This window comes from Pinus tabuliformis, chromosome 2_2 (genome assembly GCF_031772625.1).
Source record: "Pinus tabuliformis cultivar Carrire ecotype Pingquan chromosome 2_2, CPIR1, whole genome shotgun sequence".
Classification (NCBI taxonomy): domain Eukaryota; kingdom Viridiplantae; phylum Streptophyta; class Pinopsida; order Pinales; family Pinaceae; genus Pinus; species Pinus tabuliformis.
In genome coordinates this window covers 1036789432-1036817188 of record NC_142300.1, presented here as the reverse complement: position 1 = coordinate 1036817188, position 27757 = coordinate 1036789432, and the positions used below count along the sequence as shown (strand labels likewise).

The window sequence follows — 27757 nt, the reverse complement described above, 5'->3', positions numbered from 1 at the left end:
GCTGTTCCACTGCCTATATTCCTGCTCCTTGTTTAGAATTAGTTGAAACCACTCCTCTCTTCATGGATTCGACCCCTAATGGCTAGCACAGGTGGTTTTGTGCCTATATTATGTACTTTCTTAGTCATTTGTAAAGGTTGGACTTTGGCAAAAGTGTTGGCACTCATTGAACATTTGTATCAGTAGTTTGGCAAGGAATAAAACCAGGTTTCATAGCTATTTTTGTGGGATTCTTGTGACAGTGAGTTTATGTATTGTTTCTTCTTTGTAATGAGTTTTTCTGATGTTTATATGTATCCAAATCTCTCTCTCTCTCTCTTCTAAACTAAATGAATCAAGGTGAATAGACAAAATACACTAATTTATGGTGCTTTGTCTTGGGAATACATTTGGTTTTCAATGTTTTCAACTGTTTGAAGAGGATTCATAGTTTCTTTATGCCCTCCTCAACTCCTCAGCTATCTTAATATACCATCTTAATCCATTTCTAATACATAAACCCTTGTCTACCTCGCCCCACACGACATGACTGTATCCCTGAGTTGATTTCCCGGACCCAATCTGCCTTCTCCAATTGATCCAGCAACCAAAACCTAAAAATCAAACCAGAAACCCTGAGCTACTATACCTAGCCTAAAATCTACATTAAATTCAGTCATCTCAAGTCCTAATTTCCAATATCCTAATTGAGATTGACAAGGAGAGAGCCCTCTCCTGACCTGGTAGGGCTAGCTACTAGGTTAAGCGTGGTTTGATGTTACCCTAGACTTGCCTTCCTTCAGCCTGAGGTAGATCCAGGCACTAACATAGGTATCCTGATTTTGGTGTATAAGTGTCATGCTTTGAGTGTACCCAAAATAATTCATCCTCCCGATCAAGTATACTAATATGAGATGCAAACAATGTGCTTATGTAACCTTCCTAGGTCTGTTGCCATTGTACTGGAATATTCAGTGCTCTGGCAGATAACCAACGCTAACCCTAGATAGACATTTGATCCGTGTCCGCAATTTGATTTAAGTATTTGATAATCCGCGAAGAAAAGAATGTGATCACCTCTTGGGGAACTAAATGTTGGTTGATGCATCCCATGGGTCCATCCTGATTCTAACTTGACAGCTAGATATGACCCACCAAGCAAGGCTTGATTCTATGATGATGAAGGATTTCCGGACAACCTTCCAGAATGTAGAGATGTTGGGACGATATTTATTTTGTAGCCTAATCCAATTAGCTGTAGAGAGGGAAAAATGTATTTTCTTGTTACCACTTTAGACCAAAGACTATGACTTGTGATTAATCTCCAATCCACCATTGTTGCCAAAGCTTGTGAAAAGCAAGATAAATATTTGATGCCCCAACCACCCCACTGTTTAGGTAGGTCAATAATGTCCCATTTGACCCAGGCAAAATTCTAGCCTTCTTTAGATCCATGCCAGAGGAATCCACAACGTAATCTCTAAATGATATTTGGTATTCTTTTGGGGATCCATGCTAAAGACATCCAAAAAATTGGTATGGTTTTGAGGACGAATTTGACGAGGACTAGTCGACCTGCCCAGGATAACCATTTGTGACTCCAAATTTTTATTCTTTTCTCAATTTTAGCTACAAGCCACATCCAATCATATTTTCTGTAGTCATTGGTTTCAGATGGAAACCGAGGCATTTTATACCATCATCTAGGGGATTAATTTGAAAGGGAAACAATATGCAAGCATGTATAATTTCATCTTCAGTGCATTCAATAGCTATAAGAGTGGATTTTTGGTTATTAGACACCATACCCATCACCTTACAAAATAAATCCAGTAGTGCTTTGAATTCCGTCGAGTTATTACGTGATCCATAAAGAAAGTTAAAAAATCATCTACGGATAATAGATGAGTGAGGAACATCTCCCCTGCTATGTGAGCACCTTTTAAGGTACCTCTTATTTTCACATTAGAAATCAATTTGCTTAATCCTTCCATAATAAACAAAAATAATAGAGGGGATAAAGGGCAGCCTCGACTAAGTCCCCTCTTAGCATGTGTTTAGTCAATTTAGTGTCCTAAATTGCTTGCATGAATTATCAACTGAGGTTTGTAGACTGATGAAGTGTGATGCACTACTTCTTTGTTTTGTATTTTATGTTTGTTTTGGGGGGTATCTATTCTTTGATGTCTAAGAATACACAGTCTATGAGAGATTTACATCGATCTAATGATTTTTTAAAGAAAGGATAGGTTCCTAAGTTAGTCTAAACTCCTAAAATGGACTAAGAATCATTTTTAACCAGTTAGGACCTAATAAGAGAAACAGAGCATCTAGCTTATCTACCATTTAGTCTTAATCTACCATTTAGTCATAATCTACCATTTAGTCCTATTCCATGGATCTAATTCTTACAACCAAAAGTAATACTGATGTAGAAGGTAATTCAACAATTGCATTCATTACCCTTTCAACCATTCAATTTTGGAACATGATAGAATCAATCTCCTTGAAATGATCTTTTGGAATGTCAAGTGATGCAACTAAGTAATGACCTAAAAACATAAAAGAAAAGATGACAGCTTGTGAAACTAACAATGTGCTAAGTAAGTTCAATCACTGCATCCATTAGATATTCAACCAATTAAGTTAGAATTGTCATTATTTCGAAATGGTTGTGAGAACATCTATTAATACAAATAATTGACAGTTCTATGCTAAAATGAGTAATCAAAAACAGTGAGAAGCTAAGCAACTTTGTATTCTCATTTCTCCATTTTTCATTCATTCATTTCTCATACAATATCTCAGAGGAATAAGACTTGCACGATTGTGATTTTCATCCTCACACTTTTGGTTACAAACTGAAATGAAACAAAAGTAAAGAAAATGGACTTGCAGAAAAAACATAGTAGTAGAAATTAAAATGAAAACAATAAGTGAAAAACCTCCTTCAGTGCAGGGGCCCTATACAACTAATGTGGCTGGATAACAGCTAACTAAAGATGCACTTTTAAACCACCATTGACAAAATAGAGTTTGTATTATCAGCAAAACGAAGTCTGAACAGATTTTTTAACAAAAAGCCTGTAATCCTTCCTTAGCTTCTAACTACTTCTCAGTTTCATCTAACCGATATTTATAGAAAAAGAACATAACTGTCTAAGAAAAAATCTTGTTACAGGTGGCTTGATCCAAATCTATCATGACTGTTTATGGAAATACATGCTACAAATGGCTTAATTCGAATTGTAATGAGACTGTTAAACTTCTTGAACAACTATAGGTGGCCTGATATGCATTAACTCCTCAACTCCTGATCAGCTACAAGTGACTACTTCGCATTAACTCTTCAATGGAACCGTTAGACTCCTGATCAACTACGAAGTATCAAGAGTCCTACGCTACTAGATAACGTATTTGACTCCATCTTTGACCAAGACTTTAGGCATTCTTTTCTGTCGATCTGGATCGAGTGAGTAGGATATAATCCATGTAGAGATGATTCTGGAGATGCCCATGTGGCCTAGTTCTTCATTTGACACCTGTAACTTGCCAAACCATGAGAGTAGCTACAAAACCCACAGTTAGCTGCAAAATAGGATGCGTTCTGTAGCTAATTTGCAAAAATCTATTAAAATAGCAAGAACATGAAAATATAATATGGTGATCATTTTAATGCTTTCCTAAGACAAAATCTAGCATTTATCATTGATTGGATCTATAGTCTTGTGAGAAATCAAGAAAAAAAGGTGAGAACAAATGTCAAGGGGAAGATAATTCTGAGGTTCAACATACCCCCACTGCAAAATCATTACATGTCCTCATGAAATTTTCCAAAAATGTGAATTCTTCTTCTCTAATGCATTTGCTCAGACACTTCTACTAGTACATCCAATTTTCTTCTTTTTCTCTTCTTTGAAGTGACTGTCATTCTGGGTTTCCTCATAAGATGCTTGTATTTGAGGTTGATGACTGTTATGTTCAGACTTCTATTCTTCCTCTTCAACTTCCTATTTTTCTTATACCATAGTCCTAAATGCATAATGGTATTATCATGAATAGCCTTGTCCAATTTACTTTGTTCCCTCAAGGTTTCATTCTCTTTCTTGATATGTCCGTTCAATATCTCTAATTCATAAATTTCTTGTTTGAGAGAGTCAATTTGAGGTTCTTGTGGGTTGACAGAGGGTTCTGGATTCATTGAGGCACTTTTCTTCTCCATTGATTCTATATAATCATATATTTGTTGTTGTACCGGGTCTATGCCTGGAGATCTTCTGCTTGGGCTACCTTCAAAATGATGGTCAGGAGAATTTTGAGGATTGTGTGCAAAAGGGATGTTAACAGGAGAAGTTTCTGGGGTTTCCTCTTCTAAGTTTATGAACTCTGTCCCTTTTGACGGTGTTTTCTTTGCCAACCCTCAGAGTCTAGAGCTTCTTCTAGGTTGTGGATGATTTATATTCTCTTTCTCTGTGACCTTTTTCTCTTTTCTTATCTTTCCTCTTGCTCTGATTTGTTTCCTGATTTCTATTAGTTCTTCATATATTAATTTTTCATCATCTTTCTGTGATGAAGACTCAGGTTTGTCTTCAATGACTATACCAATCTTCTTTCTTCTGTTTTTTCTAACATTATCTTCTTTGGGTGACTCTGGTGCTTCTTGAAAATGATTTCTAATGAGGAAATCCTCCCAGGTATCTCCTATGCCTTTTAAATGAAACTCAAACAGTATCTTTACTAACCCATGATGGTACATGGTTGTGTCTATGAATTCTATTTTCTTCTGCACATTTGAAGCCATCTTTCTTAAACTATTTAGTAGGAAGAAAGGAGGATTGATTTCTCCATTTTTTAGAAAATTCATCAATAAACGTATATGGTAGACATACATGCACCCGAATCTCCCCTCACAGGTGATAAATTTCTGTAATATCAAAAGCATGCTTCTCCATTTACTTTTAAGAGCTGAAATGGGAATTCCTTTTCTAAAAATAGAGACATCCATACCTGGGTTCCTGAGGATTACTTTCCATGATTCACTATGGAATTCCTTGTTTTTGAACCATCTTTCACCATGTCTTGGAAGTTCTGTAGCCTCTGTTATGAAGGATTCTGTTACTACAAACTTAATATCTCCAATTTCTACCTTTGTACCATCAAAAGATCTAGCAAAAGATTTTGTGATCTCTTTATGAAAACCATCAAATGTTTCGATGAATTTGAGCCATCCAGCCTTCTGCAACATTTCCTTGAGTTGTGGGTATCCTTCCATATATTTTGCTCCTACTGGTTCTGACTTGACAATGAGTCCCATGTCTTTTGTTTCGTAAGATTCCTTAACCTTCAGAATTACCCTTGTGGTTTATGAAATGGATTGACTGCGAGTATGGTGAAAAAAACTGCGGGCTTGTGTGAAATAAGTAGATGGTAAGGGTTTTGGAGAGACGTGGACAAATATGTCACGTCGTAGTATGACCATTAAAAATAATGAGGGAGTTAATTATGGACCGTTATGTGACGGAAAACAGATGGTGTGGTGGATATGCAGTACGATGGAGATGGGAATCAAATCAAATGATGATTTGTCATGGAGACATATGAATGCCCATATTATACATATTCTATGTTCTAACCTTGCTATTTTAAAATAATTTTTTCACTTTTACCTCTTGGAAATTAACCTTCTTGTTTGTTGTTTTTCTTTGATGTTGATCTGTAGATCCCCTTCTTAACATATCAGTCTTCAAAAAAAAAGATTCTTCAATTCCCTGCAATCAACATTTATTTGGAACAGAGCCGCGGAATGGAGTTATGGCTGTAGAATCAAACTGGCTGTGGAATGGAGTTAGCGGCAGAACATGACAAAGATGAAATATGGCTATGGAACATGGATATGAAATAAAATGAAAACAAAGTGTAATGAAAGGAAAATGGAATATAACAGTGAAATGGAATGAAAGTGAAGTGAGATGAAATGAAATGAAATGAATTTGCAGATTAGGCACTACAAATGAATGTAGCTTTATGTCACTACTTATTACAGAAAGAGAAATAGGAAATATAGGATGTCTGAAATCTTTGAATTTCACCCTGTATTTCTTGTATAAGTAAGCCAATGAACAATTGGTTTTCAAACTTATACATTTTATTTATATTTTCATTTTATGTTATATATATATATATATATATATATATATATATATATATATATATATATATATATATATATATATATATATATATATATATATATCTGTGTGTGTGTACAGGAAAACTAAGTTAGTGGAGAAGAAGAATTCTTCTTCACCAACTTCATCTCAGTGTTATCTTGGAAAATTCTAACAAAATCCTCCCTTGAAATTGGCTTATGATATATCTTTAACCGATGACCATTTACAAGAAGAGGTACCCTTTTCTCATCTATTGTCCTGATTCTCACCGCTCCATTGTTAAAGACTTCTTCAATATCATATGGCCCAAGCCAATGGGTCTAAAACTTCCCTTGAAAATATTTGAATTCTAAATTGAACAAAAGTGCCCAATCTCCTGCTTGAAACTTCTTCTCCTTGATATACTTATTATGCCATTTAGCCCTTTGCTGTTGGACTAAACTGGTTCTTTGAACTGCATCTTGCGTGATTTCATCAAGCTCATTGAGTTGCTCCTATCTATGTTTCTATGCTTCTGATAAATCTAGTCGCAATTGGACTGCCATCTTGAAGGTTTTGATTTGAAACTCTATAGGGGATAGGACTTGCTTCCCATAAACAAGCTCATAGGGAGTATGTCCTGTTGTGTTCCTCCATGTATTTCTGTAGGCCCATAAGGCTTCAGGAATCCTTTCTGCCCAATCTCTTATGTGTAGATGTACAACCTTAGTGAGAATTCCTTCTATCACTTTATTGGTAGATTCAACTTGACCATTTGCTTATGGATGGTAAGGAGTAGACTTCCCATGTTTTATCTTGTATTCTGCTACAAGTCTTTCCACCATTTTAGATGTAAATTGAGATCTTTGATTTGTCACTATTTCTCTTGGAACACCAAAACGAGTGAAGATGTCCTCAAAAAGAAAATTAATTACAGATTTCCCATTAGCAAAAGGTAATGCTTTAGCTTTTACCCATTTGTGACATAATTAGTGCATACCAAAATATACTTCTTTTGTTTAGATGGAGGATTAATTGGTCCAACAAAATCCAAGGCCCATTTTTCAAAAGGCTTAATGAGTACCTGAGTTTGTAATGGCATTTCATCTGAGGGAGCAGGTTTCCCCATCCTTTGACGACTGTCACACCTTTTGACATACTCTTTTGCATCTCGGAAGATAGAGGGCCAATAATATCCTAAATGAATGATTTTGTAGGCTGTCATTTTGTCAGCAAAGTGTCCACCACAAGGTTCATCATGGCATGCCTTAAGAATTTCAGACATTTCATCTTCTCGAACACATCTTCTTATCATGAGATCTGGACCTGTTTTATACAATTCATTAGTAATCCATGAGTAATTTGCACTTGTTTGAATGATTTTTCTTTTCTCCTTACGAAACATATGTGAAGGTAATTTTCCTGTGACTAAGTAGTTAGCAATATCTACAAACCAGGGAGTTTGAGTAGTTACTGCAAAAAGATATTCATCAGGAAATTTATCTTCAACTGGAGTGTTATATTTGATATTTTGAATTCTAGACAAGAAATCAACAACTGTATTTTGTTTTCCAAGTCTATCTAACATAGTGATGTTGAACTCTTGCAGGAGTAATAACCATCTTGTAACTCTTCCATTAGTAATCAGTTTATTCATTAAGTATCTAACTGCAAAGTGATCTGTATGAACAAATGTTTCATAGCCTATTATATAATGTCTGAACTTGTTGATAGCATGAACAACAGCTAAGAATTCCTTTTCAGTTATAGTGTAATTTAACTCAGTGGGAGTCAAATTCTTGCTTGTGTAGTAGATGGCATAAAGGATCAAATATTTTTGTCCTAATATAGCTCCCAGAGCTGTATCTGAAGCATTGTTGAAATATGAAAAGGTAGTTTCCAATTTGGACCTCTTATGATGGGTGCCTCATAAATTTTTTCTTTCAAGGTATCAAATGCCAACTGGCAATCAGGATTCTATTTGAATTCACAATCCTTGGTGAGCAATTTGAAGAGTGGTGATGCTAGATTAGTGAAATTTTCTATAAACCTTCTATAATATCCTGTGAATCCTAGAAAACTTCTAAAATCCTTTTGACAACTTGGAATTGATAATTTAGAGATGACTTCAACTTTAGATTTATCAACCTGAATATATTCCATCTCCTGAAATGTGATGTCCTAAAACAATCCCTTCTATAAACATCATAAAACATTTCTCATGGCTTAGTGAAAGGTTTGCTTCCTTACATCATTTAAGAACTTTTTCCAAATTTTCTAATGCTTCCTCAAATGTATTCCCATAAACTATAAAGTCATCCATATATACCTCTACACAATCATGTATCAGATCAGAAAAAATTCCTAGTACTGCTCTTTGAAATGTTGCAGGTGCATTGCATAATCCAAAAGGGAGTACTTGGTAGGCATAAGTTCCCCATGGGTAGGTGAATGTGGTTTTATCTTGATCTTCAGGTGCTACCTGAATCTGATTGTAACCACTAAAACCATCCAAGAATGAGAAGTACTTTTTACCTGCTAATGTATCTAACACTTGATCTATAAAGGGCAAAGGAAAATGATCTTTCAGGGTAGCTTTATTTAATTCTCGACAATCAATACATACCCTCCATTTACCATTCTTTTAGGCACAATCACTAGAGGAGAAACCCACTGACTATCTGAAATTGGGTAGATAAAATTTACATTTAGCAATTTTTGCAACTCTTCTTTCACAATTTCCCTAAGATTTGGATTCATCCTTCTTTGAGGTTGTCTGATAGGTTTAAAATTTTCCTCAATGTAGATGTGATGTATACAAGTCTTAGGACTAATTCCTTTCATGTCAGTGTATTCCCATGCATATGCAGAAGAATGTTGTTGTAAAGTTTTGATTAGCTTTTCCTGTTGTAATTTTTCCAAGTTATTGTTTATGTTCAATGTTTTCCCTGGAAAGATTTCAACTGTAGAGCTACCAAATTCTTCCATAGAATAAAGAGACATCTGCCTAGATGACAAATATTCAATATTAGATCTTTCTTGAAACTGATCATGTTCATATTCTGGAGATGATTCAAAATTTTCCATTGTATTCAAGATTTGACTATTTTCACTAATGGTTGAAATAGTAAAGAGTGGTTGAACATCGTTTTCATCATCAATCCATTCTTTGTCATCTATCTCTGTGATTGTTCTTGCTCGAGGATATAAAGTGAATTTCTTAGTTGAATTACCATTAGAGATATACATATCACCAGATCTACAGCTAATGAATGCATCAGTTGTGGCCAACCAAGGTCTTCCTAATATAAGTGGATGTCCTCCTAGATTTCTCATTAGGGTTAGGATCATAAAATCAACAGGGTACTCCCAAGAGTCTAAGGACACTAAAATATCTTCTAACACACCATCTGGTTTGATTACAGATCTATCTGTTAATTGCAGTAATGTAGATGTATAAAGAAGATTGGGAAGTTTGAGCTGTTCCATGGTTTGTTTGCTCATAATGTTTATTGCTGCTCCTAAGTCAATCAGTGTATTTGGGATTTCCACTCCATTGATATGTGTTTTTACAACTAGACTTCCTAGATCTACATATTTTTGTATGGAAATTTTTCCCATCATTATGTCTGCTATTTTTCCGGCTAGGTGAATTCTTTTTACTTCTTTTGTTTTTCTTCCTGTTTTCTTCATGCTCAACTATTTTATTGTTTTAGCTAGAATTGGAATATCCTTAATGGCTTGTAACAAAGGGATTTTGATACAAACATTTTTCAATTCATCTAGAAAATCATAATTAGGCAACATATTATGATTTTTTACCCCTCTATCAACTTGTAATCTTTCTGGAAAAGGAGGTGTAGAAGTAGATACTGGTTGTTGCTCTATGATAGGATTTGAGTTTATTGGTTCTTTCTGTTTTTTATTTTCAGTGTTCTGGTTTTGGGGAGATGTTCCTTCAAAACTTTTATTTTGCTATAGAGAATCTTCCTGAGAATTGTCTTGTTCTTGAATAACCGCAGAAGGTTTTCTCTTTTCTAATATCCTACCAGATCTCAATTGGATATCATTGAGATCTAATAGAGTGATCATGTAAGTTGGAAATTGCTATCCTTCTACCATGTAGGTATTCTGAGGATTTTTATTGTTGGGGTTAGGTAATGGTTGGGCAGGTAACTGATTTGGTCTTTGTGGAAATGGTAGTGAAAGTTGAGGGTTTTGGTTTTGAAGTTGGGATTGTTGATTTTGTTGAGGAATTTGTTGGGGAGGATAGTTTGGATATGATGGATGATATTGATAGTATGGAGAAAATCTTCCATAAGGATTCTGCATTCCTTGAGCCCAAGGTTGAGTTTGAGATTGAGATTGAGGCCAAGGTTGTTGCCAAGAATTCCAATTTGGAGGGGGTTGCATATACATTTGGTTGTTAAAACCCTCATTTTGCTGTCCTTGCCAAGGTCTTCTAGAGACAAAGCAAAGAGACTTTGTTGGATTTGAAACTATTTTTTCTTGAAAAACAACCTTAAGACCAGGGATTGAAGGAAAAATTTTCGTCTCATGGTTTTCTGAACAAATCACACAAGTATCTATGACTTTTGCATCTAAAGGGCATTCTCTTAAAGCATGCTTCTTTTTGCGTTTGGGACAGAAAATAGCCAGAGCATCTGTTTCGGTTTTTTGCTTGTTTTGTAACTTAAGGGTGTCTATTTGTTCACTAAGGCTCCCTAGAATATCTGTTTTAAATTCATCAAACATGTTTCCAATTTCTGCCCTACTCACTAATCCAATTGCAAATTTATCACCCTAACAAGAGAAGGATCTCTTGGACCTTTCCCAGTTTAGGATTTTCCTCTTGAGAGATGAACACATAATTTTCCTATGTCACTTAATGGGAGTTGAGAGATATCTCCCTTCCCCATCATGTTAAGGATATCTATCCACTCATCTCTAATGGCTTTTAATAGAAGAGCTTTTAAAGTATCTTGGTCTAGGTTATCCATTTTTGCTCTTTTTAAGTTATAGTTGAATCTCTCAATTAAATCCTCTAAATTTTCATCCTCTCTTTGCATCATTTTGAACACTTCATCCTTGTGATTGATAGGCATGCAATAATCCAAATATCTATCCAAAAATACTTTCTTCATGTCATTCCATGTTCTAATGGACTGAGTGACCAACCCCATGAACCACTTTAAAGCAGCTCCTTTCAATGTTGAAGGGAACAATTTGAGTTTTTGAGAGTCTTGTAAATAATCATAAGTTCTGCACAAGACTTAAAATTAAAATAAGAAGGTTTCAGGGTCTTCACTTTTTAATCCATGAAAGTTTGGGAGGACAAAAGGTGAGATATTTTTCATTGTGGCATGTGTTTCTTCATCAACTATAGGGAATCCAAAAGAATTATCAACTTCCCTATTTCCTCTACCTCCTCCATTATTTCCTCTACCTTCTCCATTATTTTCTCTACCTCTTCCTGTACCTCCTCCTCCTCCAAACAGTGTGAATTCTCCATCCTCTCCTTCTTCTACCATTATAGTTTCTTCAGAGTCAATATAAGATTCAACCTGCAAGGTTGATTGCTCTCCCTCTGGTTCCTCTATTAATGGTATGCAGGAGAGAGGTTCTACTTCTTCTTCCTCACTAGGTGTTCTTAATTCTTCAACTAAAATATGTTCCCCTGTGGAGGTGAAAAAGGCTACTCCTTTTGTTGGAGATCCAAGATTTTCCTCCTCTAGAACTGCCTCAATATATGAAGTAGGAGATCCTCTTGATTGAATTTCTGACCTTAGAACTTCAGGAGGTCTATGGATAGGAATATAAGCTTGAGATGGAGGTGTATCTCTTCTTAGTCTTGGTAGAGTAGGTGGTGTTGTAGGAATTGAACTCCTGCCTCTAGCTACAAATCTACCCCTAGAGTCTCTTTCTCTACGCATATCATTTTTTTTTAATGTAAGAGATAATATTACCTAATTACACTTCCTCGACAACGATGCCAAGATGTTTAGTCAATTTAGTGCCCTAAATTGCTTGCATTAATTATCAACCGAGGTTTGTAGACTAATGAAGTGTGATGCACTATATGTGCTTAGTTAACTCTTCTCTTACTTCATTGTTTTGTATTTTATGTTTGTTTTGGGGGGTTTCTATTCTTTGATGTCTAAGAATATACAGTCTATGAGAGATTTACATGGATCTAACGAGTTTTTAAAGAAAAGATAGGTTCCTAAGTTAGTCTAAAGTCCTAAAATGGACTAAGAATCATTTTTAACCAGTTAGGACCTAATAAGAGAAACAGAGCATCTAGCTTATCTACCATTTAGTCCTAATCCATGGATCTAATTCTTACAACCAAAGGTAATACTGATGCAGAAGGTAATTCAATAATCGCATTCATTAGCCATTCAACCATTCAATTTTGGAACATGATAGAATCAATCTCCTTGAAATGATCTTTTGGAATGTCAAGTGATGCAACTAAGTAATGACCTGAAAACAAAAAAGAAAAGATGACAATTTGTGAAACTAACAATGTGTTGAGTAAGTTCAATCACTGCATGCATTAGATATTCAACCAATTAAGTTAGAATTTTCATTATTTCAAAATGGTTGTGATAACATCTATTAATACAGTTAATTGACATTTCTATGCTAAAATGAGTAATAAAAAACAGTGAGAAGCTAAGAAACTGTATATTCTCATTTCTCCATTTTTTCATTCAATCATTTCTCATACAATATCTCAAAAGAATAAGACTTGCACAGTTGTGATTTTTATCCTCACACTTTTGGTTACAAACTGAAATGAAACAAAACTAAAGAAAATGGACTTGCAGAAAAAACATAGTAGTAGAAATTAAAATGAAAACAATAAGTAAAAAACCTCCTTCAGTGCAAGGGCCCTCTACAACTGATGTGGCTAGATAACAGCTAACTAAAGATGCACTTTTAAACCACCATTGACAAAACAGAGTTTGTATTATCAACAAAACGAAGTCTGAACAGAGTTTTTAATAAAAAGCCTGTAATCCTTCCTTAGCTTCTAACTACTTCTCGGTTTCATCTAACCGATATTTATAGAAAAAAACATAACTGTCTATGAAAAAATCTTGTTACAGGTGGCTTGATCCAAATCTATCATGTTTGTTTATGGAAATACATGCTACAAATGGCTTAATTCGAATTGTAATGAGATTGTTAAACTTCTTGAACAGCTACAGGTGGCCTGATATGCATTAACTCCTCAACTCCTGATCAGCTACAAGTGACTTACTCCGCATTAACTCTTCAACTAAACCGTTAGACTCCTGATCAACTACGAAGTATCAAGAGTCCTACTACTACTAGATAATGTATTTGACTCCATCTTTGACCAAGACTTTAGGCATGCTTTTCTGTCGATCTGGATCGAGTGAGTAGGATAGAATCCATGTAGAGATAATTTTGGAGATGCCCATGTGGCCCAGTTCTTCATTTGACACCTGTAACCTGCCAAACCATGAGAGTAGCTATGGAACCCACAGTTAGCTGCAGAATAGGCTGCGTTCTGTAGCTAATTTGCAAAAATCTATTAAAATAGAAAGAACATGAAAATATAATATGGTGATCATTTTAATGTTTTCCTAAGACAAAATCTAGCATTTATCATTGATTGGAACTGTAGTCTTGTGAGAAATCAAGAGAAAAATGTGAGAACAAATGTCAAGGGGAAGGTAATTTTGAGGTTCAACAGCATGAAATAAATATAAAGCAACACCATTGATCATAACTACAAAATATGCAAAGGTAATACGACACATAATCCAATTAATAAAAGAAATGTGAAAACCCAGATGTGTAAGTAACAATTTGACGTAAAGCCGACTTTCCCTATCAGAGGCTTTTGAGAGGCCTCTTTTAATGATCAAGCCATTCAATTTTTTGGTTTTTAAGATATGTAGTCCCTCCTGAGCTACACCAATGGCTTCCTGGATCTATCAGTCCTCTAGGAAAGCAAACTGATCCTTTGATATGTGGTGAGATAGAATCAATTTGATTATGTTGGCAATTGTCTTTGCCATGATCTTGTATATGACATTACAAAGTGATATATGCCTATATTCTTCAAACATATTTTTATTGTCAGTTTTTGAGATGAGTGCGATGAATGTGGAATTAAAGGCTTAGTACATCTGACCAGTAGTCCGACATTCCTCAACAAATTTTAACAAGTCATGACCGAGAAGCTCACAAAAATTGGTAAATAATTCGACAGTCCACCCGTTAGGACCTCGAATTTTTTCCTTCTTGAACCAGTGTTAGATTTCCTCTAATTCACCTGAAGATACTGGCTTGACAATTCCTCGTTATGCTCCTCATTGACAAAACTAGGAAATATTTGAGTGATGTTCATAATTTCCCCTAATGATGCATGTCTGGGTGTAGTGAAGAGGGATTGAAAGTATTGTACACCCATCCTAGCGAGGCCCTTGAAATTGGAAACCCTATGGTTAGATGCATCTTCGAGGGATGAGATGGTGTTGATAGCTTTCCTTCCTTTCGCATATTGTTGAAATAATTTAGTGTTCTCTTCCTCGGCTTGTAGCCATAACACCCGACTTTTAAGCCTCGAGGTTTCTTCATTTTCTTCCAATATTCTTCTTTTGGCCATTTCTAATTATATGATGTGTTTCTTTGGTTCATTAGACACATAACTCTTGCCTCTAGGTTTTTCCAGCTATTCCACTTTTGCTTCAATCTTCTTCAGATCTTCCTCATCTCTTAGTCATTTACCCCTTATTCATTCCAATGTATTCCTTTTTATTTTATTTAGATTATCATTAAATTGAGATGACATCGATTGATTGTCCCTTTATTTGCAAAGCACCAGTTTTCAGCGACTAGATTCTTGAAATATTCTTCCATTAACCAAGTCGCATTGAATTTGAAGGGGGTGCTTGGCCTATTGATATGACTTGCCAATTGCATGTATATGGGGTGATGATTAGAAAACCCTCTACTCCTATCCATTGCTTGAACAAAGGGAGGTGGTCCAGCAGGGTTTCCCGAATAAAGAAGCAATGCAACTTTTCAGCGATCATGTCGTCCCCTACCTGACAATTTCTCTAGGTGGGTTAATACCTTTCCAGATCAATGTCAATAAGGGGATGTGTTTCAAGTAATTGTGAGAAAAATCTGAGAGGGTGTCCACTTGTGCATGAATTCCCCAACATTGAGCTCTTCCTAGGGAGAAATTTAGGTCCCTTATGATGATCAGGTGATCTAACTTCATAAAGGATTTGTTCATGAGATCACTCCAGAATATAGCTCGATCATGGCAAGGTCCATATATATTGACAATTCTAAATTGAAACCCAAATTATTCTGAGAGAATATCCACTGTAACATAATTTTGGTGGCCCCAAACATTGATTAATTTTACATTTTTGCAGTTTATACCCATTGCTTCCCCCCTGAGCGCCCCTTCACATCAATAGAAAAAATAATCCATTTTTTGCATAATCCTTCCATTAAATGTTCGACATCCATGCTTGAGCCCAAAGATTCCTTTAGGAAGATAATATCAAGGTTGTCTGATAAGATCATTTATTTCAAAACTAGCCTCTTGGAGGGGCTAGCTAACCCTCTGCAACTGAAGGATAACCACTTCACAAGTGATCGATAGATGCGGTGTTCCTTTCTCTAAGAACCCATTCTAAGGATAATTGTCTCCCAGTAGCGATGTCAAGGCATGCCCTATTCATGGCTTTGGATATGAGGAATTGTCGCCCTCGAGGGATTTTGGAAATCTTATGAGGGGAGAGGGGACCCAAACCTGCCCCAAGACCTATAGGGAGTGCATACACGCAAGATTATTTTGATAGATATCAGAGGTTGTATTTATGTCCCTTATACGATCCCGAATAGTCACTACTAGGGGCAGGGAAGGATGGGTATGGGGCCAGGAAACATGCAGGAATGGTGCTTACAGGACAAGATAAGACCCCTAATCCATGTGATGGAGTAGATATACTAGATGCAAAAGCATCAGAAGATAAGGGAAGACACTAAGAAACCATAGATACACTGATACAAGTATGAGGGGGATGGGAGATAGAAGTACATGTGTCAGAAGCAACAATAAATCCCCTCCTCGAAGCTTCCACACCTGAGTGTAGCCGAGACCCAAGATGTTGTGACCTTGTTCCTCATGTAGACCCATCTCTCACAGGAGATCCTAGTTTATTCAGTTGAGGCTATCCTGGGGTACCCTTCTCAGCTGACACCAAACACCCTTGAGACTAATTGCCCTCTAAATTTACACCTACATCCTGATCATTCTTCTGAAGCAAGGGAAAGTCCTTGTATACATTCCTGACCTCGTGACAATGTCGACATCTGAAAAGTATGCCCTCATAGTCCAATATTTGATTTCAAATATGGCCTCTATAATGTAGGATCAAGTTCACTACTAGGCCCTCACTTATGTCAAGATATACCAATACTCTAGAGAAATTCATCCTCCTAGTTTCTAGATAAGATCTATCATAATCTAGGTACATGCCAAGATCATCTCTAATGAACTGAAAAATATCCTTCATCCATAGTTGTAGAGGCAGACCTTAAAGTATAACCCAAATTGGTCTTGCCCCCAAATGCTCACTTTTCGAGTCAAATAGTGGAGTCCAATACTTCAATAGAACCAATGCCATTTCTATGTTTAAATGACGATATAATACATAGGTCTCATGTTCATCTGACTTGAATCTAAGAGAAAACTAAACTTTTAACAGAGCACAAACCGATGGCTGGACATTCAAGACCTAGCCCCAAATTTTTTGTGCCTGTTTATTTAGGCGAGAGGAAAAATAAATTCTTCCCCTAGTTCTTCCAACCAAAACTTGACCATATGTATCCATAATTTCATCCAATCTGATACCCTCTCCTAGGACTAGGGCATGATCTTTTTTCTTAATCTTGGGACATTTATTTTCTTTGATTTCTTCTTGGAGGCCACCTCTTGCTCATCACTAGATAGAATATTTCCATCAAGGGCGTGTTGTTCAGTGTGTGCTATGAGACTCTGTGGACAAAGGGAGGGAGTGTCGTAGATAGGTATTGGACAATTGCTCGAGCTTGTAACTTATTGATTCACAACTCCTCTGTAGGCTTTGTATCTTCCAATGGAAATCTAGTGGAACCCAACTGATTCATGATCATAGAAGGTCGACCTGAGACACAACCATCGACACTGATAAAGGGCTTCCAAGATGTGGATGGTTCAATTCTTTCGGAGTTGCAAGCATGGTGCCACGCTCACTTTGTAATTCCCTAACAAAAAACAAACTACTAGGGTTTAAGCATGTTTCATAAAAATTTAGGCCTTCAATCGAAAAACCAGTTGAGCTGACAAATTGATCCAGTGAATTTGACCATCCTACCTCGAGCAATACAGGGAGCACCGCTTTAGTTGAAAGGGAGAGAGATGTTCCCACCTATCTAAAAGGCTAATGAGGGGAAAAGGGGATCCCTTCTAAAATTTTAAATAATGAGTTAAATATTCCCAAATTGGGAGTTCTAGGTGTCTCCTCCATCTCCATCCCCGGATGCTGAGGTGGAGAGTTTGTCCAGATGGAGATATTCTCAGTGGGATCTTCAGAAAAATCAATCATCTCTTCTTCCATGACAATAATCCACCTTGTCATGGTATAAATAAAACTAGAAAAAATATTTAAGCCAAACTTTACCACTGATTGTTGCAAAGACTAGTCCCACCTACAGTTATAGAACCTAAAACCACCCTTCAGAGTGTGAAAGAGAACCGTCCTCGATATCCAAGTGAGATTTGCGAACTAGGGGCGACAGTGGATGACCAAATGAATTAGTTGAGTCAGGTTAGGTTGAGCAGATAAAACCCTAAAGCGATTTCTCAACTAGCCATAAACACGATATCATCGACCGCAGAGCCCATCTCATTTTTTTAAGAGCTTTCTCTCTCTGTACCTTTTATCGATATGGAAATAACCATTATATTCATGAGTCAGAATACAATTTTTAGTACAAAAAAATTAAACCCTACTAGGAGTTAATTTTTGCACATGTTATTTTTATCTTTTTAAATGTTATATGTCAAATTCATATTCAGCACTGAAGGAATTACGCATCTCCCTGATACTAAGCTATAGAAAGCCCCTTTAAGTGCAACAATAATTTTCATCTTATTCGATAACCTTTTTCACCTTTGATTTAATTTCCATAACCTTTATTCTACCAATCTTAATAGTCATACAAATATAAAACAAAATCCTTGTGAATTTTAGCTTGTTCATATTATAGGGACTCATCATTACTTATCATCATAAGAACAATATAATTAAGAAGAGTGACTACCGTGACTAGCTAAATTCCAGTAGAGACAATCTTTATCACCTATATTACAATCAGTGCTTTCCAAACCAAATCTACCAATACTACCAATGTAAACATTAATCTACCAACTCTACCAATGTTAATAGTCATACCCATAACAAGAAAAAATCCTTCAGAATTTTTACTCTTTGAGACCATAGGGACTTATTACTACTATCATCAAAAGAACAATATCATTAAGAAGAGTGACTAATTTACTAGCTATATTAGAGTAGAGACACTCTTCTCTATCACTTATATTACAATTAGTGCTTTCCAACCAACTCTCTGTTAGGATTAATGCTTACATTGGTATATTTGATTTCTTAGGTTGGAGATTTTTGAGATATCCTCTCAACCACAATTTCCAAAACTGGAATTAGTTAGATTTAGTTCGAACTATATAAATATCACATATTTGAGTTTCAAATAGTGAAAAACAATTTATTGTGTGTGCAGTTGCATCTTTTGTCATGTTATTTGAGCTAATTTTGGCTTAACTTCCTCACGGGAGGTATGAGAAGATGTGAGAGCCATGATAGTTAATCCTCTATAAATAAGTAAGCTAGCATAGAAGAATGATTGATTAGCCATGAGTGCTCATTATGTTGTTTGTTTTTGTAGTTAATTTTGTGTGTCTATTAATTGTTTTGCTATGTGAGAGGCACTAATCACTTCCATTTGAAGAAATCACACTTATACTATGGTATTAGGATAGAATGTCATCAATTGGCAATTTGGATGGTGCTTGTTTCACGAGGAGTTTCAGTTCCGCTGCATCAATGCTAATTACACTGGATTACAAAAATTTGATAACATCATTGTTTCTATAGAAACACTGAGTATGTTGTTTTAAACATTTGGAATAGAAAAAAATAAAGGTCCATCCGGTTTTGAGTTAATTCTTATTAGTGTTGGTAGAGTATTGCATATATGTTTAATTAGAACGTATGAGACTGATGATCCCTTTATCTCCATGAATGAGTTGAGGACCCTCCAAAAAGGAATGTATCCCTGGGGAACAATGTTGTGGGTATTAGCGAGGAAATATGTTGGTGAAAGTTTGTTTCTTAGAAATATTCGTGACAACTTCAACAAAATCTTGTATATAGATGTTGATAATTCAAGTATGTACTCAATGTAAGCTCTGTGCCCACTTGCTTAAACAATACCAAAAACCTTGTTTCAAATGCTGTCGTCCTGATGGCATGGGTTATAGATGTGGACTACTTTGCAATCACTCTAAGGACAATCTCGAATCAAAACACACTACTAGTGTTTTATTTTGCAGATTCAAAGTAAGAAACCTAGTGACCAACAACTTTATCTACAAATATGACCCGTTGTCAAGATTTATGGCATTGTCCAACTTGCATGCCAAACGAGACACCTTCATTTCAAAATAATTTATATTCCTGTCTTGGAGGGACCTACATGTGGGGACTTGTGTGGAAAGGTCAACCATTTGAAATTTTAAATGCATGATGGATCAGAGGTCAAATTCCTAGTGCTAGAAATTTTAAGTGTAATGCTCACTCATTCAAAGATCCACACATGTGAGGTGCCATATATTTCATGGAAGTCATTCAAGATCCCTTAATGAAGTTGTGATTCATTCTTAATGGTGAATATGGATGTTCATAATGCAAGAACTAGGACCTTTTCATGTAAACCCAGATGGAAAAATCGCTTTACTACAAACCCTACACATAGAACCAAGTGGTGTTATTATTTTTGGAGTCTCCCGTTAGTTCAAGATTCTCATCCATATATATGGCATGTACTAGAGCATTCACGAAGGATACACTCAATAGCAACAGAGGGAAATAATCATGAGCAAAGTTTGGAGAATAATGGCTTCATTTGATATTAAAAATTTCGATTTTGTTTGCTCAAAAAAATATGGATTGAGGTGGGTGTAGATGGTATACTGAAGGAAAACTATTAGTTTTTTCATCATGAGTTCATCAACTATGTTGGGTTAGTTTTTTCTTTTCTATTGTTTAGTTAAATTGTTGTGTTAAATGAATATGTAGATTCAATTATTGAGCACAGAATCATAGTTCAAGTTAATGGATCTTGACATTATTCGATGCCAAGAGAACATATCATTGATTTGGTTATGTTTATGCTTTGTTATATGCTGGTGGTTTGGTTGTTCTTCGATGCTTCAATATTCACAGTTACAGGTTATCTTTGTGTAAGTTTGTGTATGTGAAAAAGAAGAAGAATGTCAAGTTGTATTGTTGACCTCTGAATACACTCAGTACCTAGACCACTTGTAACTACCAAAATTGTAATTTTCCACATTTTGATAGATGGAAGTAAGTCGATAGAGTGATTCGGTATTAAGAAAAAATTTCAGGGTAGTAAAGAATCATTGATCCTACAAATACATCAATGATGGTCTGAAGCAATCATGTCTTAAATGGATCAAGTGGTAGCTCGAAGATGGTGGTTGAAGAAAGAGTGTTGTTTATGAGATTCCTGAGTGGATGGACGTGCTAATGAAGACCAATCCTAACAAAATTATCAATGTGACTTCAATATTGTTGTTTTTAATGTATGCATTATGCCTGGAAGGTGTTAGGCTTAATGCTTACATTGGATATTTAGTAGATTTGGTTTGTTGGAGATTGTTGAAATATTCTATCAACCACAATGTCCGAAATTAGAATTATTTAGATTTAGTTATAACCATATAAATTTAACATATTTAAATTTAAAGCAATGATTTTTTGTTATTGTGTATACAATTGCATATTCTGTCACTCTCTCAATTTTTTAAACTTAACACAAGAAATCAGTTTTATTATTGTCACACCCCTTTTCAATATTCAAAAGTGTAACAATGTGGTTCATAGTTAAATAATTATAACTACTAATTCTCATTAAAGCTAACATATAAATTATATTAAATAATAATTATTATAAAAATATACATATAAATAATATCTAATAATTTATAAATTATTAATATTGAAATTAATTTTCTCACGCTTTTTAATTAAATAATAATAAATAAAATATAAATAATGGTGTAAACACAAGATGATGTGATGTCATGTTAAAAATAATAAATAAATTTAAAAATAAAAAATAAAAACAATACTAACCATTTGAAAAAAAAAATATAATTTAATTTTAAGGTATAAGTCAATTTTATAATAGAAAATATATAAATCAATTTTAAAATTTAAATTTATGTATGTGGATTTAAATTTAAAAATAAAAAGAAATATTTCTATAAATAATAGTACTAATAACGATTTACTTTCACTTTTAAAAACAAAAATTAAAAATATTTTATCTAATTATTTTGTAATTAAAAAGAGTAATAAAGTATTCACTTTGATTTTTAAAAACAAAAATTAAAAATATTTTATTTAATTATTTTGTAATTAAAAAGAGTAATGAAGTAGATTTTATTTAATTATTTTGTAATTAAAAAAGTAATGAAGTAATTAAAAAAATAGAAAAATGATTGTATTTTAATAATTGACAGTTAAAAAATGATGAAACTTTATTCATGGTATAATGACATTTTGAGGATGTTGTCAATTAACATGTATTACATTATATTAAGTAAAGATACCAAAAAATAAATAAGTATGTACATATTGGCTATTGCAACATCTAAAATCAAATTAGATCCATCTAATTCACGATCCATCATTTTAAAAGAATAGATTTTCGCTTTTGATTCTTGTTGGTGCTTTATAGATCTTTAGTTAAGATGAATATATGTATATAGGCATTTAAGAAAACAATCCATCACTTTAAAAGAGGTTTTCACTCTAAGAGATCTGTTTCCTTTTAGTGTTTTATAGACTTTTAATTAAGATAAATCTAAATGTAATATTGTGTTTGAAAATGTGTGCTAGCCATTAAATTCATAAAAAACAATATAGAATTTTAGAAATAAATGTATCTAATATTGTGTTTGAAAATCTGTGGTAGGCATCGAATTCATAAAGAGCAATATAGAGTCACTGAAGGCCGAAAGTGATCAAGACACTCTCGTAACGGACTTTCAACTCATCTTTCCATCGTTGTTAAAAGAGGCTCAATCTCTCACCCTCCCACTTCCGTACGACTTGCCATTTGTGAATCTGATGAGGACTAGGTGGCAGGACACATTAACGAAGTAAGAACTCTGAGAATTTCTATTATGTGATTTTAATTGAAAGACTCTTTTAAAATCATTTTATATTATTCATTTTTTTGTTATTAAAAAGATGTCATTACATATATTTTTTTTGTTGTTAAAAAGATGTCATTACATATATTTTTTTTGTTGTTAAAAAGATGTCATTACATATATTTTGAAATAGTTTTGGAAAATGTTGATTGCGAATTTCCAAAATATTCAGGGATTTGATGGAGATATATTTTGGAATGGTTTTGGGTATTTTTATGATATCCATTGAGAGTTTCCAAAATATTCCGGGATTGATGGAGATGAGAGAGTTAAACTATTTGATTTGTTCATATGTTTGTTGGATCCTAAAATATTTTTAAAATCTTCGATTAAAATCAGATTTTTTTATTAGAAATTTGATTTAAGCATGAAAACATCAATAGTACAAACTATTTTATTTATTTTAAATACCATTTAGTTTAATTTATAGAACTGATCATTTTATAGTTATCTCGGCTTCAACAGGGAGGAAATTCCACATGGTCCATCATCGTTGAAGTACCCGCTGGAAAGCATGCAGGACATTGTGGACTGGAAAAAAATAATGGAACTTCAAAGCCAGGATGGGTCTTTCTTAGGCTCACCTGCCTCTACTGCCTGCGTCTTCTTGCACACAGGAGACATGAGATGCCTTGAATACCTGAAAAGCGTGTTGGCAAAATTTGGCAGCTTTGGTATCGACACGTTAATCTTAAAGCTTTTTACTGGCCTCTGTGTAGAAGTAATTTATTATTTGCGCCCTGCGTTTTTTCTTTGGTTGTTGTCAGACTTTTGGTTTAGAGATTTTTTCTGTTGGTTGTTGTCAGACTTTCGGGTTAGGTGTGGTTGATTCAATTCAGCAGTGTGAATTTAAAATTAAATAAAAAGCAATGATTAATGAATACATCCCTGTGGATATAATAAGTAATGATTAATGAATACATCCAGTGCCTTGTATGTATCCTGTGGATATAATTGAACGTCTTCTGGTCGTCGACAATATTGAACGCCTTGGTATCTGATCTTTCTGGTCAAAAGGAAATCAACGAATTTCTTGATTTCGTTTACAGGTAATTGAACAAAATCCATACACAACAAAAGTGTAATTCGATTGCATTTTAACTTCTTTCATTGCAGCCACTGGAATGAAAGAGGAATAGGGTATAACAGTTTCAACTCCGTAGCTGATCTTGAAATCACTGCCATGGCCTTTCGATTGCTTCGGTTGCATCTATACAATGTAACTCCAGGTATACATCATACGATACTAGTTTTCTGCTTCTCTCTCTGTCTACAGAGTAGCCAGTAATTTAGGTGGATACTCTACAAATCATTTCTCGTGTTGGTTTATTGTGACATTTATACACTTTCATAAACAGTGGCTTTCAAGAACTTCAAGGAGGACAATGGGCACTTCCTTGGCTCGGAAGGTCAATTTAACAAACAAGTAGGAAGCATGCTGAACCTTTATAAAGCTTCGGAAGTTGCATTCCCTGGAGAAAATATTCTGGATGAAGCTAAAGGCTACGCTACTAAATATTTAAGAGAAGCCTTAACAAGAAACGAAACTTTCAGCGCGTGGAACTGCAAACAGAATCTTAGCCGAGAGGTAAACAGGAAACATATCATTTCTCAGTGAACTGAATTTTATTTATTTGATAGTAAATTTATTTTTCTGAATACCACGAAATTCAATTCATTCTTTTCCATTGTTAGATTGAATACACGCTGGAGACTTCTTGGCACACCAGTCTTCCAAGAGTCGAAACAAGGAGATATTGTGAAGTGTATCGACCAGATTCTGTACGGTTAGCCAAAGGGATTTACAGGTGACACCTCCAGCTTTTTGCTTTTCATCCCCACACCCTGGGAGACCTTCAGATCATTTTTTTCCAATGTTGTTTCTTCCTGTTATTTGAACAGAAATTTATCTTAGGTAGTGATTGTATTTTCTGGGTTTTATTTAGTGATATTTTTATATATCAATTGAGTTTTGGGGTATTATATAATATTTTTAATTTCATTACAAATTAGAAAATATCTTTAAAAGTAGTATTATTTAATTTTTTAACAATATGAACCCAATACAATTTTCTAATTTAAAAAACATTTTTTTTGTAGGTATTTAATTTTTCATTAACATTTTTTATTATCTTTATATTTTTCATTAACTTTGAACTCTATTTTTTATACATGTCAATATAAAAACTTTTTACATCATATATATCTTCCAATATATTGTGTCATTTTTTCTTTAATATATATTCCCAGATATGAATCTATCTCATATATATCTCTCAATATATTAGATCATTTTTTCCTTAATATATATCCCCAATATAAATCCACCTATTATAATTCTGACGCAGTGAAACCCTGTATTTATGAACTTATATTATTTTAAATGAAAACTACCGATATCAATTTTTGTAATAGTAAAAAACTATACTCCATGCTCTTCTATTATATTCTATATGTTGATTTTTACTATGAAGTATAAATATGTGCTGCCATACTGGACTGACTTATGACAGTTACCACTCCTACCCACAGTGACAAGGGATGACACATACTTCCTTAATAGAGTTTTAACTAGTTTATTATTACTGCTATGCTTATAACCACTTGTGTCTTCACTGATAATATTTTGGGTCTGGGTATGCCCCTTATTTCATTGGGTACTGCTCGTCTGATTGTTTTTCTTTCAGGCTGCCTTCTGTAGAAAATGAAAAGCTTTTAGAGCTGGCAAAATTGGACTTCAACATTATCCAATGCATTCACCAGGAAGAGACGAAGAATATTATGAGGTAATGAATTGTGTCTAACAGTTCAAAACTATGTGACTTAAATTCTGAAATGAATTCATATAAATGGTAACCAGCAGTTGTTGTTCCGACAATAACGTTATATTCCTCCACAGTTGGTTTAGAGTTTCAGGGTTAAGCCAGTTCACATTTGCCAGGGAGAGGCCCATGGAATATTATTTGACAATAGCGGCGGGGACGTATGAACCCCAACACGCCAAATGCCGAGCCATCTTTACCAAGCTGGCGTGCTTGCAGACTGTTCTGGACGACATGTATGATGCTTACGGAACCCTTGAAGATTTGAGGCTGTTCACAGAAGCTGTCCGAAGGTACATATGATTGCAGCTAAACAAAAGCTGTTTGGAATATCAGCATGTTGATAATGTAACATTTATTATATAACAGATAAAATAGGTTATACAAGAGTTCTTTGCAGTATTAAGATGTTGATATTGTAAATGTTATTATAAACATTTATTTGGTTTCAGATGGGACCTCGCATTCGCAGAAAATCTTCCAGATTATATGAATGCCTGTTACAAAATCTTTTACAACATGATTCATGAAGTGGCCCGGGAGTTGGAGAAGGAACAAGGGGGCGAATGGCTTACCTATTTTCGGAATCTAGTGAGTAATCTTATTTAAACCAGGCAACAACAACACCCACACGCATACCCATAGGTTTTGGACAAACAAAGATAATCAGCAAGAGGATTGCAAATTTTGAACTGAAAAATGGGTAGGAATGATTTGTGGGTAAGAGCAATTAGAGTAGAAATTGAAAAATGGGTAGGAATGATTGGTGGGTAAGAGCAAATTGAATTTAGATTTTGGAAATATTTAGAATTTGATAAATAAAAGTTAAATTCTTAAAACTCCAAAATATTTTCATATGTAACAACAATTTTTTTTGGTTTCAAATCTACCATCTAGTTTTTTTTAATAATCGCAAGCTTTTAAATTTAATTTAAGAGTATGCAACCAAACTCTTGGAGTTAGTAGTTCCGATTAAGCCTTTCCTACGGGTGCATAATCAATTAATATCTAATCGTAAATTTCTTCAAATTGAACAGCAAGTGGATTACCTCCTGAGTTATTTGCAAGAATCGGAATGGCAAGCGGCCAAGCATGTGCCCAGCTTCGATGAGTACATGAAGAACGGGATTATTTCCAGCGCCATGCGCCCATTGCTGCTGACCGGAGTGTTGTTGTTGGGCCAACACCTTCCGCGACAGGTTTTAGAACAAATCGACAATCCTGGATCAAAAAATGCATTCATAGAGCAGACTTGCTACTTCACCCGGCTAATCGACGACATCATGACATATAAGGTAGGTTGACTTGCGTATTATAATTATGTTTATCTGCTTATTTCTTTTCTCTAGCTTCGGTTACTGGTACTACGAGTCATTTTGGAGAACCGATCAATTAATTTTCGATGAATGCAGAGTGAGAAGGATCGTGGAGAATTGACATCCAGTATCGAATGTTATATGAGAGAGCATCTTCCTGAATGTACAGAGGAAGAAGCCCTGAATCACATTGAATGTCTCATGAATGCCAAATTGAAGGAGCTGACGAGGGAGTTTCTGAAGCCGGACAGCAGCAGTAACCACGTCCTTTTCACCTGCAAGAAGATGATTTTCGAGGTGGTCAAAGGCATGCTGGGCATGTACAAATATGGAGATACATTCTCCACTCCCAATATCCAAGAAACCATGGATTATGTTAAGGAATCTCTCATCCAGCCTCTGCCACTGGAATAGCCATGCTGGAGAGCGGTAAAGACGCGCATAATTAACAGGCGCGGATAGGCTAAGACGTTTAATTGAAGTTTTATTTCATGTGAACTTAAGATTACTGCCGCATAATAACGTGTTTGGTAAATGCGTTGACCTTAATTTTTTTTAATTTGAGCAACAAATTAAAGATGTAATTTTAAGGTTAACTTTATAACTAAAACATAATTTAGTCTTAACCTTATAACCAAAAAATAATTTATTGGTCGTCTCAGTTCCCGTCTTATTCAGCCATGATTGTAAGCTTCATATTTGCCCAAATATATGCGTGCAAGTTAACGCGATAACACAGGAGCGGGCAATTTCGGCATTAAATAATATTTGCCTGCTCCCGTGTCATCGGGCTAACTTGCGCGCATATATTTCGGCATTAAATACCCAATATATGGCTGGTTAGCTCTTTCCGTCCTCAACCGGAAAGAGCTAACCAGCCATATATTGGGTATTTAATGCCGAAAT

The 27757-nt window shown here is 34.9% G+C and overlaps 1 pseudogene across 1 annotated transcript in view; it reads left to right on the top strand.

The window, feature by feature from the left end:
- The window catches only part of LOC149196909 (alpha-bisabolene synthase-like), a 37930-nt pseudogene extending 10519 nt beyond the window's left edge, over nucleotides 1-27411 (top strand). Inside the window, exons 2-12 of the transcript XR_016255151.1 lie at nucleotides 22473-22659; nucleotides 23179-23387; nucleotides 23641-23762; nucleotides 23830-23942; nucleotides 24072-24301; nucleotides 24409-24521; nucleotides 25401-25499; nucleotides 25613-25828; nucleotides 25988-26126; nucleotides 26573-26830; nucleotides 26948-27411. The product of XR_016255151.1 is annotated as an alpha-bisabolene synthase-like (transcript). The remainder of the gene's footprint in view (nucleotides 1-22472; nucleotides 22660-23178; nucleotides 23388-23640; nucleotides 23763-23829; nucleotides 23943-24071; nucleotides 24302-24408; nucleotides 24522-25400; nucleotides 25500-25612; nucleotides 25829-25987; nucleotides 26127-26572; nucleotides 26831-26947) is intronic.
- The last annotated feature ends 346 nt before the right edge of the window (nucleotides 27412-27757 follow it).